The 16,198-nt window shown below is 36.4% G+C and overlaps 1 pseudogene; it reads left to right on the top strand.

Moving 5' to 3' along the window:
- Positions 1–16,198, top strand: part of LOC128174548 (multiple epidermal growth factor-like domains protein 10) — a 92,654-nt pseudogene that overhangs the window by 11,543 nt on the left and 64,913 nt on the right.

Genomic DNA, 16,198 nt, shown 5'->3' on the forward strand with positions numbered 1-16,198 from the left:
GTTTTAACTCCTTTAAAAAAATCTAAACGTTAAAATATTATATATCATCATAATATAATGAAAATTATATAATATAATGAAATATAATATAAAATAATATAATATAATAATTGTACTATTAAGACCATTTATATTTAGGAATCTTCAGATTTTAGGATGACAATCAAACAATATAACCATTAAGTCGGTCTAATACCTTGAGTTATTTGTTGCTGTTTTTTGTTTGTTTTTTATAGGTTGTCTTAAAGTAGGGTATTACGGAGAGAACTGCTCCACACCCTGTCCAGAAAACTGTGAGAATGGAGATTGTGACATTGTGGATGGGACCTGCATTAGCTGTGTTCCGGGATATAGAAGATCTATGTGTAACAAAGGTAAACACTACATTTCTTTTTAATGATAAAGGTTCATATAAGCCTTCGAATCCTTGTAAATAAAATATGATACGATGTGATATTGTCATTTTTTTAAATGATAAGAACTGTATATATTTGTTTCATCACTGTTTCTTTAATGTTCATCCAGTTTCAAATTTGTGTCAATGATTCCAGAAATGATACTATGAGATATTGTGTCCGATAAAGTTCGGATGGTTAGCTCACCTGGGCTGAAAGCTCAAGTGAGCTATTCTGATCACATTTTGTGTGTCGTCCGTCCGTCCGTCTGTCAGTCCTTCCGTCCGTCCGTCGTAAACTTTTCACATTTTCAACATCTTCTCCAGAACCGCTAGGCTTATTTCAACCAAACTTGGCACAATGCACCCTTGGGCAAAGGAGATTCAAAGTAAAAATTAAGAACCACACCCTTTTACAAGGGGAGATTATTAGGAATTATTGAAATTTTTTAAGAAATCTTAAAAAAAATCTCCTTCTCAAGAACCATTTGGCCAGAAAGGCTGAAACTTGTGTGGGAGCATCCTCAGGTAATGTAAATTCAAGGTTGTGAAAAGCATGACCGATGGGGGTAGGATGGGGTCACAATGGGGGGGGGGGTCGTATTATACATAAAAATATATAGAGTAAATCTTCAAAAATCTTCTTATCAAGAACATGGGGCCACAATGGGGATGGGGGGGGGGTCGAATTTTACATAGGAATATATAGAGTAAATCTTTAAAAATCTTCTTATCAAGAACCATTTGGCCAGAAAAGCTGAAACTTGTGTGGAAGCATTCTCGGGTAGGGTAAAATCAAAGTTGTGAAAATCATGACCCCTGGGGGTAGGGTGGGGCAACAATGGAGGTGGGGGTCGGATTTTACTAAGGAATATATAGAGAACATATTTGAAAACCTTCTTCTCAGAAACCAATCAGCCACGAAAGCTGAAACTTATGTGGAAGCATTCTCAGTTATTGTAGATTCAAAGTTGTGGAAATCATGACTCCTGGGGGTATGATGGGGCCACAATAGGCGGTCAAATTTTTACATAGGAGTATATAGTGAACAGTCTTTAAAAATCTTCTTCTCAGAAACTAATCAACCAGGAAAGCTGTTACTTGTGTGGAAGCATTGTTAGGTTGTGTAAATTCAAGGTTAATCAAATCATGATTCCCGGGAGTAGGATGCGGCCACAACGGGGGAGGGGGGTGCGGGTAAATTTTCACTTAGGAATATCTGTAGAAAAATCTTTTATCTTCTAAAAACAACATTTGCCTAGAACAGCTGTAACTTAAGTGAAAGCAACTTCAGATAGTGTGGAATCAAATTCATAAAAATCAAAATTGTGAGGAGTAGGTTGGGGCCACATTGGGGATCTAGTTGTACAAAGGAAAGCATTTTATTTATTCACAAAAACTGAAATGTTATCATGTATGGTTTTACTGATAAAGCATTTTGACATATTACTGATTCTTTAAGATTGTTTAGACTTTAGCCCCTGGACGATTCTTGGGCCTCACAAGGGGTTCAGGGTGTGTTGTAGGTTTATATCCCGTTTATAAACAATTGTTTAGGATCTTTTTGAGAACTGCAATGCTCAACATTATATGACTATAAAATCATCTGGGACTGGATCATAAACACAAGAATATGGGGGTGGGGTGTGGACTTTTATTTACACAGGATCTACATGTAACATTCCACATTGTCCACATATTTTTATTATGAATCCATTAAGCAGATTTTATCATGACTATTGTTGCTCAGGTGAGCAATGTGGCCCATGAGCCTTTTGTTTGAAGTTACTAAACGAAGTTTGAAATTGCATTTTTTTTACATGTGATGTCAGTTTGCAACAACAACACGTATGGTCCTAATTGCTCTAGGACATGTGGACATTGTGTCTACCTGTACGGAGAAAAATGTAACCACGTGACGGGCCAGTGTCCTCGTGGATGTGCTTCCGGCTTTCAAGGAGACCTTTGCGTTGAATGTACGTTCATTTCATTAATTCAATTCACGTTAACTTATTCAGTATCCTTTGCGCATGCGTAACATTTTATCCCCCAAACCATGTGAAAAACTATGAATATCTACCTGTAAATGTTATTAGCGTATTTCATTTTTTTATTCAGCAAGAGATGAATTTCAGAACAAGACAACGGTTGCATGGCCAACGTATACTGGTATGATTATTTAACAGCATTCATGTCATATAAAATGTAATAACAATATTCCAGCTCCGTTTATTCCAACTAGGAGATGCTTAAAATTTAGTTCAGATAAAACACACAAAGTTTTAACTCCTTTAAAAAAATCTAAACGTTAAAATATTATATATCATCATAATATAATGAAAATTATATAATATAATGAAATATAATATAAAATAATATAATATAATAATTGTACTATTAAGACCATTTATATTTAGGAATCTTCAGATTTTAGGATGACAATCAAACAATATAACCATTAAGTCGGTCTAATACCTTGAGTTATTTGTTGCTGTTTTTTGTTTGTTTTTTATAGGTTGTCTTAAAGTAGGGTATTACGGAGAGAACTGCTCCACACCCTGTCCAGAAAACTGTGAGAATGGAGATTGTGACATTGTGGATGGGACCTGCATTAGCTGTGTTCCGGGATATAGAAGATCTATGTGTAACAAAGGTAAACACTACATTTCTTTTTAATGATAAAGGTTCATATAAGCCTTCGAATCCTTGTAAATAAAATATGATACGATGTGATATTGTCATTTTTTTAAATGATAAGAACTGTATATATTTGTTTCATCACTGTTTCTTTAATGTTCATCCAGTTTCAAATTTGTGTCAATGATTCCAGAAATGATACTATGAGATATTGTGTCCGATAAAGTTCGGATGGTTAGCTCACCTGGGCTGAAAGCTCAAGTGAGCTATTCTGATCACATTTTGTGTGTCGTCCGTCCGTCCGTCTGTCAGTCCTTCCGTCCGTCCGTCGTAAACTTTTCACATTTTCAACATCTTCTCCAGAACCGCTAGGCTTATTTCAACCAAACTTGGCACAATGCACCCTTGGGCAAAGGAGATTCAAAGTAAAAATTAAGAACCACACCCTTTTACAAGGGGAGATTATTAGGAATTATTGAAATTTTTTAAGAAATCTTAAAAAAAATCTCCTTCTCAAGAACCATTTGGCCAGAAAGGCTGAAACTTGTGTGGGAGCATCCTCAGGTAATGTAAATTCAAGGTTGTGAAAAGCATGACCGATGGGGGTAGGATGGGGTCACAATGGGGGGGGGGGGGGTCGTATTATACATAAAAATATATAGAGTAAATCTTCAAAAATCTTCTTATCAAGAACATGGGGCCACAATGGGGATGGGGGGGGGGTCGAATTTTACATAGGAATATATAGAGTAAATCTTTAAAAATCTTCTTATCAAGAACCATTTGGCCAGAAAAGCTGAAACTTGTGTGGAAGCATTCTCGGGTAGGGTAAAATCAAAGTTGTGAAAATCATGACCCCTGGGGGTAGGGTGGGGCAACAATGGAGGTGGGGGTCGGATTTTACTAAGGAATATATAGAGAACATATTTGAAAACCTTCTTCTCAGAAACCAATCAGCCACGAAAGCTGAAACTTATGTGGAAGCATTCTCAGTTATTGTAGATTCAAAGTTGTGGAAATCATGACTCCTGGGGGTATGATGGGGCCACAATAGGCGGTCAAATTTTTACATAGGAGTATATAGTGAACAGTCTTTAAAAATCTTCTTCTCAGAAACTAATCAACCAGGAAAGCTGTTACTTGTGTGGAAGCATTGTTAGGTTGTGTAAATTCAAGGTTAATCAAATCATGATTCCCGGGAGTAGGATGCGGCCACAACGGGGGAGGGGGGTGCGGGTAAATTTTCACTTAGGAATATCTGTAGAAAAATCTTTTATCTTCTAAAAACAACATTTGCCTAGAACAGCTGTAACTTAAGTGAAAGCAACTTCAGATAGTGTGGAATCAAATTCATAAAAATCAAAATTGTGAGGAGTAGGTTGGGGCCACATTGGGGATCTAGTTGTACAAAGGAAAGCATTTTATTTATTCACAAAAACTGAAATGTTATCATGTATGGTTTTACTGATAAAGCATTTTGACATATTACTGATTCTTTAAGATTGTTTAGACTTTAGCCCCTGGACGATTCTTGGGCCTCACAAGGGGTTCAGGGTGTGTTGTAGGTTTATATCCCGTTTATAAACAATTGTTTAGGATCTTTTTGAGAACTGCAATGCTCAACATTATATGACTATAAAATCATCTGGGACTGGATCATAAACACAAGAATATGGGGGTGGGGTGTGGACTTTTATTTACACAGGATCTACATGTAACATTCCACATTGTCCACATATTTTTATTATGAATCCATTAAGCAGATTTTATCATGACTATTGTTGCTCAGGTGAGCAATGTGGCCCATGAGCCTTTTGTTTGAAGTTACTAAACGAAGTTTGAAATTGCATTTTTTTTACATGTGATGTCAGTTTGCAACAACAACACGTATGGTCCTAATTGCTCTAGGACATGTGGACATTGTGTCTACCTGTACGGAGAAAAATGTAACCACGTGACGGGCCAGTGTCCTCGTGGATGTGCTTCCGGCTTTCAAGGAGACCTTTGCGTTGAATGTACGTTCATTTCATTAATTCAATTCACGTTAACTTATTCAGTATCCTTTGCGCATGCGTAACATTTTATCCCCAAACCATGTGAAAAACTATGAATATCTACCTGTAAATGTTATTAGCGTATTTCATTTTTTTATTCAGCAAGAGATGAATTTCAGAACAAGACAACGGTTGCATGGCCAACGTATACTGGTATGATTATTTAACAGCATTCATGTAATATAAAATGTAATAACAATATTCCAGCTCCGTTTATTCCAACTAGGAGATGCTTAAAATTTAGTTCAGATAAAACACACAAAGTTTTAACTCCTTTAAAAAAATCTAAACGTTAAAATATTATATATCATCATAATATAATGAAAATTATATAATATAATGAAATATAATATAAAATAATATAATATAATAATTGTACTATTAAGACCATTTATATTTAGGAATCTTCAGATTTTAGGATGACAATCAAACAATATAACCATTAAGTCGGTCTAATACCTTGAGTTATTTGTTGCTGTTTTTTGTTTGTTTTTTATAGGTTGTCTTAAAGTAGGGTATTACGGAGAGAACTGCTCCACACCCTGTCCAGAAAACTGTGAGAATGGAGATTGTGACATTGTGGATGGGACCTGCATTAGCTGTGTTCCGGGATATAGAAGATCTATGTGTAACAAAGGTAAACACTACATTTCTTTTTAATGATAAAGGTTCATATAAGCCTTCGAATCCTTGTAAATAAAATATGATACGATGTGATATTGTCATTTTTTTAAATGATAAGAACTGTATATATTTGTTTCATCACTGTTTCTTTAATGTTCATCCAGTTTCAAATTTGTGTCAATGATTCCAGAAATGATACTATGAGATATTGTGTCCGATAAAGTTCGGATGGTTAGCTCACCTGGGCTGAAAGCTCAAGTGAGCTATTCTGATCACATTTTGTGTGTCGTCCGTCCGTCCGTCTGTCAGTCCTTCCGTCCGTCCGTCGTAAACTTTTCACATTTTCAACATCTTCTCCAGAACCGCTAGGCTTATTTCAACCAAACTTGGCACAATGCACCCTTGGGCAAAGGAGATTCAAAGTAAAAATTAAGAACCACACCCTTTTACAAGGGGAGATTATTAGGAATTATTGAAATTTTTTAAGAAATCTTAAAAAAAATCTCCTTCTCAAGAACCATTTGGCCAGAAAGGCTGAAACTTGTGTGGGAGCATCCTCAGGTAATGTAAATTCAAGGTTGTGAAAAGCATGACCGATGGGGGTAGGATGGGGTCACAATGGGGGGGGGGTCGTATTATACATAAAAATATATAGAGTAAATCTTCAAAAATCTTCTTATCAAGAACATGGGGCCACAATGGGGATGGGGGGGGGGTCGAATTTTACATAGGAATATATAGAGTAAATCTTTAAAAATCTTCTTATCAAGAACCATTTGGCCAGAAAAGCTGAAACTTGTGTGGAAGCATTCTCGGGTAGGGTAAAATCAAAGTTGTGAAAATCATGACCCCTGGGGGTAGGGTGGGGCAACAATGGAGGTGGGGGTCGGATTTTACTAAGGAATATATAGAGAACATATTTGAAAACCTTCTTCTCAGAAACCAATCAGCCACGAAAGCTGAAACTTATGTGGAAGCATTCTCAGTTATTGTAGATTCAAAGTTGTGGAAATCATGACTCCTGGGGGTATGATGGGGCCACAATAGGCGGTCAAATTTTTACATAGGAGTATATAGTGAACAGTCTTTAAAAATCTTCTTCTCAGAAACTAATCAACCAGGAAAGCTGTTACTTGTGTGGAAGCATTGTTAGGTTGTGTAAATTCAAGGTTAATCAAATCATGATTCCCGGGAGTAGGATGCGGCCACAACGGGGGAGGGGGGTGCGGGTAAATTTTCACTTAGGAATATCTGTAGAAAAATCTTTTATCTTCTAAAAACAACATTTGCCTAGAACAGCTGTAACTTAAGTGAAAGCAACTTCAGATAGTGTGGAATCAAATTCATAAAAATCAAAATTGTGAGGAGTAGGTTGGGGCCACATTGGGGATCTAGTTGTACAAAGGAAAGCATTTTATTTATTCACAAAAACTGAAATGTTATCATGTATGGTTTTACTGATAAAGCATTTTGACATATTACTGATTCTTTAAGATTGTTTAGACTTTAGCCCCTGGACGATTCTTGGGCCTCACAAGGGGTTCAGGGTGTGTTGTAGGTTTATATCCCGTTTATAAACAATTGTTTAGGATCTTTTTGAGAACTGCAATGCTCAACATTATATGACTATAAAATCATCTGGGACTGGATCATAAACACAAGAATATGGGGGTGGGGTGTGGACTTTTATTTACACAGGATCTACATGTAACATTCCACATTGTCCACATATTTTTATTATGAATCCATTAAGCAGATTTTATCATGACTATTGTTGCTCAGGTGAGCAATGTGGCCCATGAGCTTTTTGTTTGAAGTTACTAAACGAAGTTTGAAATTGCATTTTTTTACATGTGATGTCAGTTTGCAACAACAACACGTATGGTCCTAATTACTCTAGGACATGTGGACATTGTGTCTACCTGTACGGAGAAAAATGTAACCACGTGACGGGCCAGTGTCCTCGTGGATGTGCTTCCGGCTTTCAAGGAGACCTTTGCGTTGAATGTACGTTCATTTCATTAATTCAATTCACGTTAACTTATTCAGTATCCTTTGCGCATGCGTAACATTTTATCCCCAAACCATGTGAAAAACTATGAATATCTACCTGTAAATGTTATTAGCGTATTTCATTTTTTTATTCAGCAAGAGATGAATTTCAGAACAAGACAACGGTTGCATGGCCAACGTATACTGGTATGATTATTTAACAGCATTCATGTAATATAAAATGTAATAACAATATTCCAGCTCCGTTTATTCCAACTAGGAGATGCTTAAAATTTAGTTCAGATAAAACACACAAAGTTTTAACTCCTTTAAAAAAATCTAAACGTTAAAATATTATATATCATCATAATATAATGAAAATTATATAATATAATGAAATATAATATAAAATAATATAATATAATAATTGTACTATTAAGACCATTTATATTTAGGAATCTTCAGATTTTAGGATGACAATCAAACAATATAACCATTAAGTCGGTCTAATACCTTGAGTTATTTGTTGCTGTTTTTTGTTTGTTTTTTATAGGTTGTCTTAAAGTAGGGTATTACGGAGAGAACTGCTCCACACCCTGTCCAGAAAACTGTGAGAATGGAGATTGTGACATTGTGGATGGGACCTGCATTAGCTGTGTTCCGGGATATAGAAGATCTATGTGTAACAAAGGTAAACACTACATTTCTTTTTAATGATAAAGGTTCATATAAGCCTTCGAATCCTTGTAAATAAAATATGATACGATGTGATATTGTCATTTTTTTAAATGATAAGAACTGTATATATTTGTTTCATCACTGTTTCTTTAATGTTCATCCAGTTTCAAATTTGTGTCAATGATTCCAGAAATGATACTATGAGATATTGTGTCCGATAAAGTTCGGATGGTTAGCTCACCTGGGCTGAAAGCTCAAGTGAGCTATTCTGATCACATTTTGTGTGTCGTCCGTCCGTCCGTCTGTCAGTCCTTCCGTCCGTCCGTCGTAAACTTTTCACATTTTCAACATCTTCTCCAGAACCGCTAGGCTTATTTCAACCAAACTTGGCACAATGCACCCTTGGGCAAAGGAGATTCAAAGTAAAAATTAAGAACCACACCCTTTTACAAGGGGAGATTATTAGGAATTATTGAAATTTTTTAAGAAATCTTAAAAAAAATCTCCTTCTCAAGAACCATTTGGCCAGAAAGGCTGAAACTTGTGTGGGAGCATCCTCAGGTAATGTAAATTCAAGGTTGTGAAAAGCATGACCGATGGGGGTAGGATGGGGTCACAATGGGGGGGGGGGTCGTATTATACATAAAAATATATAGAGTAAATCTTCAAAAATCTTCTTATCAAGAACATGGGGCCACAATGGGGATGGGGGGGGGGTCGAATTTTACATAGGAATATATAGAGTAAATCTTTAAAAATCTTCTTATCAAGAACCATTTGGCCAGAAAAGCTGAAACTTGTGTGGAAGCATTCTCGGGTAGGGTAAAATCAAAGTTGTGAAAATCATGACCCCTGGGGGTAGGGTGGGGCAACAATGGAGGTGGGGGTCGGATTTTACTAAGGAATATATAGAGAACATATTTGAAAACCTTCTTCTCAGAAACCAATCAGCCACGAAAGCTGAAACTTATGTGGAAGCATTCTCAGTTATTGTAGATTCAAAGTTGTGGAAATCATGACTCCTGGGGGTATGATGGGGCCACAATAGGCGGTCAAATTTTTACATAGGAGTATATAGTGAACAGTCTTTAAAAATCTTCTTCTCAGAAACTAATCAACCAGGAAAGCTGTTACTTGTGTGGAAGCATTGTTAGGTTGTGTAAATTCAAGGTTAATCAAATCATGATTCCCGGGAGTAGGATGCGGCCACAACGGGGGAGGGGGGTGCGGGTAAATTTTCACTTAGGAATATCTGTAGAAAAATCTTTTATCTTCTAAAAACAACATTTGCCTAGAACAGCTGTAACTTAAGTGAAAGCAACTTCAGATAGTGTGGAATCAAATTCATAAAAATCAAAATTGTGAGGAGTAGGTTGGGGCCACATTGGGGATCTAGTTGTACAAAGGAAAGCATTTTATTTATTCACAAAAACTGAAATGTTATCATGTATGGTTTTACTGATAAAGCATTTTGACATATTACTGATTCTTTAAGATTGTTTAGACTTTAGCCCCTGGACGATTCTTGGGCCTCACAAGGGGTTCAGGGTGTGTTGTAGGTTTATATCCCGTTTATAAACAATTGTTTAGGATCTTTTTGAGAACTGCAATGCTCAACATTATATGACTATAAAATCATCTGGGACTGGATCATAAACACAAGAATATGGGGGTGGGGTGTGGACTTTTATTTACACAGGATCTACATGTAACATTCCACATTGTCCACATATTTTTATTATGAATCCATTAAGCAGATTTTATCATGACTATTGTTGCTCAGGTGAGCAATGTGGCCCATGAGCCTTTTGTTTGAAGTTACTAAACGAAGTTTGAAATTGCATTTTTTTTACATGTGATGTCAGTTTGCAACAACAACACGTATGGTCCTAATTGCTCTAGGACATGTGGACATTGTGTCTACCTGTACGGAGAAAAATGTAACCACGTGACGGGCCAGTGTCCTCGTGGATGTGCTTCCGGCTTTCAAGGAGACCTTTGCGTTGAATGTACGTTCATTTCATTAATTCAATTCACGTTAACTTATTCAGTATCCTTTGCGCATGCGTAACATTTTATCCCCCAAACCATGTGAAAAACTATGAATATCTACCTGTAAATGTTATTAGCGTATTTCATTTTTTTATTCAGCAAGAGATGAATTTCAGAACAAGACAACGGTTGCATGGCCAACGTATACTGGTATGATTATTTAACAGCATTCATGTCATATAAAATGTAATAACAATATTCCAGCTCCGTTTATTCCAACTAGGAGATGCTTAAAATTTAGTTCAGATAAAACACACAAAGTTTTAACTCCTTTAAAAAAATCTAAACGTTAAAATATTATATATCATCATAATATAATGAAAATTATATAATATAATGAAATATAATATAAAATAATATAATATAATAATTGTACTATTAAGACCATTTATATTTAGGAATCTTCAGATTTTAGGATGACAATCAAACAATATAACCATTAAGTCGGTCTAATACCTTGAGTTATTTGTTGCTGTTTTTTGTTTGTTTTTTATAGGTTGTCTTAAAGTAGGGTATTACGGAGAGAACTGCTCCACACCCTGTCCAGAAAACTGTGAGAATGGAGATTGTGACATTGTGGATGGGACCTGCATTAGCTGTGTTCCGGGATATAGAGGATCTATGTGTAACAAAGGTAAACACTACATTTCTTTTTAATGATAAAGGTTCATATAAGCCTTCGAATCCTTGTAAATAAAATATGATACGATGTGATATTGTCATTTTTTTAAATGATAAGAACTGTATATATTTGTTTCATCACTGTTTCTTTAATGTTCATCCAGTTTCAAATTTGTGTCAATGATTCCAGAAATGATACTATGAGATATTGTTTCCGATAAAGTTCGGATGGTTAGCTCACCTGGGCTGAAAGCTCAAGTGAGCTATTCTGATCACATTTTATGTGTCGTCCGTCCGTCCGTCTGTCAGTCCTTCCGTCCGTCCGTCGTAAACTTTTCACATTTTCAACATCTTCTCCAGAACCGCTAGGCTTATTTCAACCAAACTTGGCACAATGCACCCTTGGGCAAAGGAGATTCAAAGTAAAAATTAAGAACCACACCCTTTTACAAGGGGAGATTATTAGGAATTATTGAAATTTTTTAAGAAATCTTAAAAAAATCTCCTTCTCAAGAACCATTTGGCCAGAAAGGCTGAAACTTGTGTGGGAGCATCCTCAGGTAATGTAAATTCAAGGTTGTGAAAAGCATGACCGATGGGGGTAGGATGGGGTCACAATGGGGGGGGGTCGTATTATACATAAAAATATATAGAGTAAATCTTCAAAAATCTTCTTATCAAGAACATGGGGCCACAATGGGGATGGGGGGGGGGGTCGAATTTTACATAGGAATATATAGAGTAAATCTTTAAAAATCTTCTTATCAAGAACCATTTGGCCAGAAAAAGCTGAAACTTGTGTGGAAGCATTCTCGGGTAGGGTAAAATCAAAGTTGTGAAAATCATGACCCCTGGGGGTAGGGTGGGGCAACAATGGAGGTGGGGGTCGGATTTTACTAAGGAATATATAGAGAACATATTTGAAAACCTTCTTCTCAGAAACCAATCAGCCACGAAAGCTGAAACTTATGTGGAAGCATTCTCAGTTATTGTAGATTCAAAGTTGTGGAAATCATGACTCCTGGGGGTATGATGGGGCCACAATAGGCGGTCAAATTTTTACATAGGAGTATATAGTGAACAGTCTTTAAAAATCTTCTTCTCAGAAACTAATCAACCAGGAAAGCTGTTACTTGTGTGGAAGCATTGTTAGGTTGTGTAAATTCAAGGTTAATCAAATCATGATTCCCGGGAGTAGGATGCGGCCACAACGGGGGGGGGGGGGACCGGGTAAATTTTCACTTAGGAATATCTGTAGAAAAATCTTAAAATCTTCTAAAAAAAAACATTTTCCTAGAACAGCTGTAACTTAAGTGAAAGCAACTTCAGATAGTGTGGAATCAAATTCATAAAAATCAAAATTTTGAGGAGTAAGTTGGGGCCACATTGGAGATCTAGTTGTACAAAGGAAAGCATTTTTTTTATTCACGAAAACTGAAACGTTATCATGTATGGGTTTACTTATAAGCAAGCATTGCTGATTCTTTAAGATTGTTTAGACTTTAGCCCCTGGATGATTCTTGGGCCTCACAAGGGGTTCAGGGTGTATTGTAGGTTTATATCCCGTTTATAAACAATTGTTAAGGATCTTTTTGAGAACTGCAATGCTCAGCATTATGCGACTATAAAATCATCTGGGACTGGATCATAAACACAAAAATATGGGGGTGGGGTGTGGACTTTTATTTACACAGGATCTACATGTAACATTCCACATTATCCACATATTTTTATTATGAATCCATGAAGCGGATTTTATCATGTCTGTTGTTGCTCAGGTGAGCGATGTGGCCCATGAGCTTTTTGTTTGAAGTTACTAAACGAAGTTTGAAATTGCATTTTTTTACATGTGATGTCAGTTTGCAACAACAACACGTATGGTCCTAATTACTCTAGGACATGTGGACATTGTGTCTACCTGTACGGAGAAAAATGTAACCACGTGACGGGTCAGTGTCCTCGTGGATGTGCTTCCGGCTTTCAAGGAGACCTTTGCGTTGAATGTACGTTCATTTCATAAATTCAATTCACGTTAACTTATTCAGTATCCTTTGCGCATGCGTAACATGTTATCTCCAAACCATGTGAAAAACTATGAATATCTACCTGTAAATGTTATTAGCGTATTTCATTTTTTTATTCAGCAAGAGATGAATTCACGAACAAGACAACGGTTGCATGGCCAACGTATACTGGTATGATTATTTAACAGCATTCATGTCATATAAAATATAATAACAATATTCCAGCTCCATTTATTCCAACTACGAGATGCTTAAAATTTAGTTCAGATAAAACACACAAAGTTTTAACTCCTTTAAAAAAATCTTAACGTTAACATATTTTATATCATCATGATGTAATGAAAATTATATAATATAATGAATAATAATATAAGATAATATATTATAATAATTGTACTATTAAGACCATTTATGTTTAGGAATCTTCAGATTTTAGTATGAAAATCAAAAAATATAACCATTAAGTCGGTCTAATTCCTTGAGTTATTTGTTTTGTTTTGTTTTTCATAGGTTGTCTGAAAGTAGGGTATTACGGAGAGAACTGCTCCACACCCTGCCCAGAAAACTGTAAGAATGGAGATTGTGACATTTTGGATGGGACCTGCATTAGCTGTGTACCGGGATATAGAGGATCTATGTGTAACAAAGGTAAACACTACATTTTTTTTTAATGATAAAGGTTCATGTAAGCCTTCGAAGCCTTGTAAATAAAATATGATGCGATGTGATATTGTCATTTTTTTAAGTGATAAGAACTGTAAATATTTGTTTCATCACTGTCTTCTTAATGTACATCCAGTTTCAAATTTTTGTCAATGATTCCAGAAATGATACTATGAGATATTGTGTCCGATAAAGCTCGGATTGTTAGCTCACCTGAGCTGAAAGCTCAAGTTAGCTATTCTGTTCACATTTTGTCTGTCGTCCGTCCGTCCGTCTGCCAGTCCGTCCGTCCGTCGTAATAATTTCAAATTTTCAACATCTTCTCCAGAACCGCTAGGCTTATTTCAACCAAACTTGGCACAATGCACCCTTGGGCAAAGGAGATTCAAATTAAAAATTAAGAACCACACCCTTTTACAAGGGGAGATTATTAGGAATTATTGAAATGTTTTAAGAAATCTTAAAAAATCCCCTTCTCAAGAACCATTTGGCCAGAAAAGCTGAAACTTGTGTGGGAGCATCATCAGGGAATGTAAATTCAAGGTTGTGAAAAGCATGACCCATGGGGGTAGGATGGGGCCACAATGGGGGGGGGAGGGGGGGTCGAATGTTACATAGGAATATATAGAGTAAATCTTTAAAAATCTTCTTATCAAGAACCATTTGGCCAGAAAAGCTGAAACTTGTGTGGACGCATTCTCGGGTAGTGTAGATTCAAAATTGTGTAAATCATGACCCCCGGGGGTAGGGTGGGGCCACAATGGGGGGGGTCGAATTTTACATAGGAATATATAGAGTAAATCTTTAAAAATCTTCTTATCAAGAACCATTTGGCCAGAAAAGCTGAAACTTGTTTGGAAGCATTCTCGGGAAGTGTAGATTCAAAATTGTGTAAATCACGACTCCCGGGGGTAGGGTGGGGCCACAATAGGGGTGTCAAATTTCACATAGAAATATAAGAGTAATTGTTAAAAATCTTCTTCTCAAGAACCATTTGGTCAGAAAAACTGAAACTTATGTGGAAGCATCCTCAGGTAGGGTAGAATCAAAATTGTGAAAATCATGACCCCCGGGGGTAGGGTGGGGCAACAATAAAGGTGGGGGTCGGATTTTACATAGGAATATATAGAGAACATATTTGAAAACCTTTTTCTCAGAAACCAATCAGCCACGAAAGCTGAAACTTATGTGGAAGCATTCTCAGTTATTGTAGATTCAAAGTTGTGAAAATCATGACTCCTGGGGGTATGATGGGGCCACAATAGGGGGTCAAATTTTTACATAGGAGTATATAGTGAACAGTCTTTTAAAATCTTCTTCTCAGAAACTAATCAACCAGGAAAGCTGTTACTTGTGTGGAAGCATTGTTAGGTTGTGTAAATTCAAAATTAATCAAATCAAAATCCCCGGGAGTAGGATGCGGCCACAACGGGGGTGACGGGGGGGGGGTGCGGGTAAATTTTCACTTAGGAATATCTGTAGAAAAATCTTAAAATCTTCTAAAAACAACATTTGCCTAGAACAGCTGTTACTTAAGCGAAAGCAACTTCAGATAGTGTGGAATCAAATTCATAAAAATAAAAATTTTGAGGAGTAGGTTGGGGCCACATTGGGGATCTAGTTGTACAAAGGAAAGCATTTTATTTATTCACAAAAACTGAAATGTTATCATGTATGGTTTTACTGATATGCAAGCATTTTGACATATTGCTGATTCTTTAAAATTGTTTAGACTTTAGCCCCTGGACGATTCTTGGGCCTCGGAAGGGGTTCAGAGTGTGTTGTAGGTTTATATCCCGTTCATAAACAATTGTTTAGGATCTTTTTGAGAACTGCAATGCTCAACATTTTATGACTATAAAATCATCTGGGAATGGATCATAAACACAAGAATATGGGGGTGGGGGTGAACTTTTATTTACACAGGATCTACATGTAACATTCCACATTGTCCACATATTTTTATTATGAATCCATTAAGTGGATTTCATCATGTCTGTTGTTGCTCAGGTGAGCGATGTGGCCCATGAGTTTTTTGTTTGAAGTTACTAAACGAAGTTTGAAATTCCATTTTTTTTACATGTAATGTCAGTTTGCAACAACAACACGTATGGTCCTTATTGCTCTAGGACATGTGGACATTGTGTCTACCTGTACGGAGAAAAATGTAACCACGTGACGGGTCAGTGTCCTCGTGGATATGATTCCGGCTTTCAAGGAGACCTTTGCGTTGAATGTACGTTCATTTCATAAATTCAATTTATGTTAACTTATTCGGTATCCTTTGCGCATGCGTCACATTTTATATCCAAACCATGTGAAAAACTGTGAATATCTACTTGTAAATGTTATTAGCGTATTTCAATTTTTATTCAGCAAGAGATGAATTTAAGAACAAGACAACGGTTGCATGGCCAACGTATAATGGTATGATTATTTAACAGCATTCATGTAATATA

Source organism: Crassostrea angulata, chromosome 2 (genome assembly GCF_025612915.1).
Source record: "Crassostrea angulata isolate pt1a10 chromosome 2, ASM2561291v2, whole genome shotgun sequence".
In the NCBI taxonomy this organism is placed as follows: domain Eukaryota; kingdom Metazoa; phylum Mollusca; class Bivalvia; order Ostreida; family Ostreidae; genus Magallana; species Magallana angulata.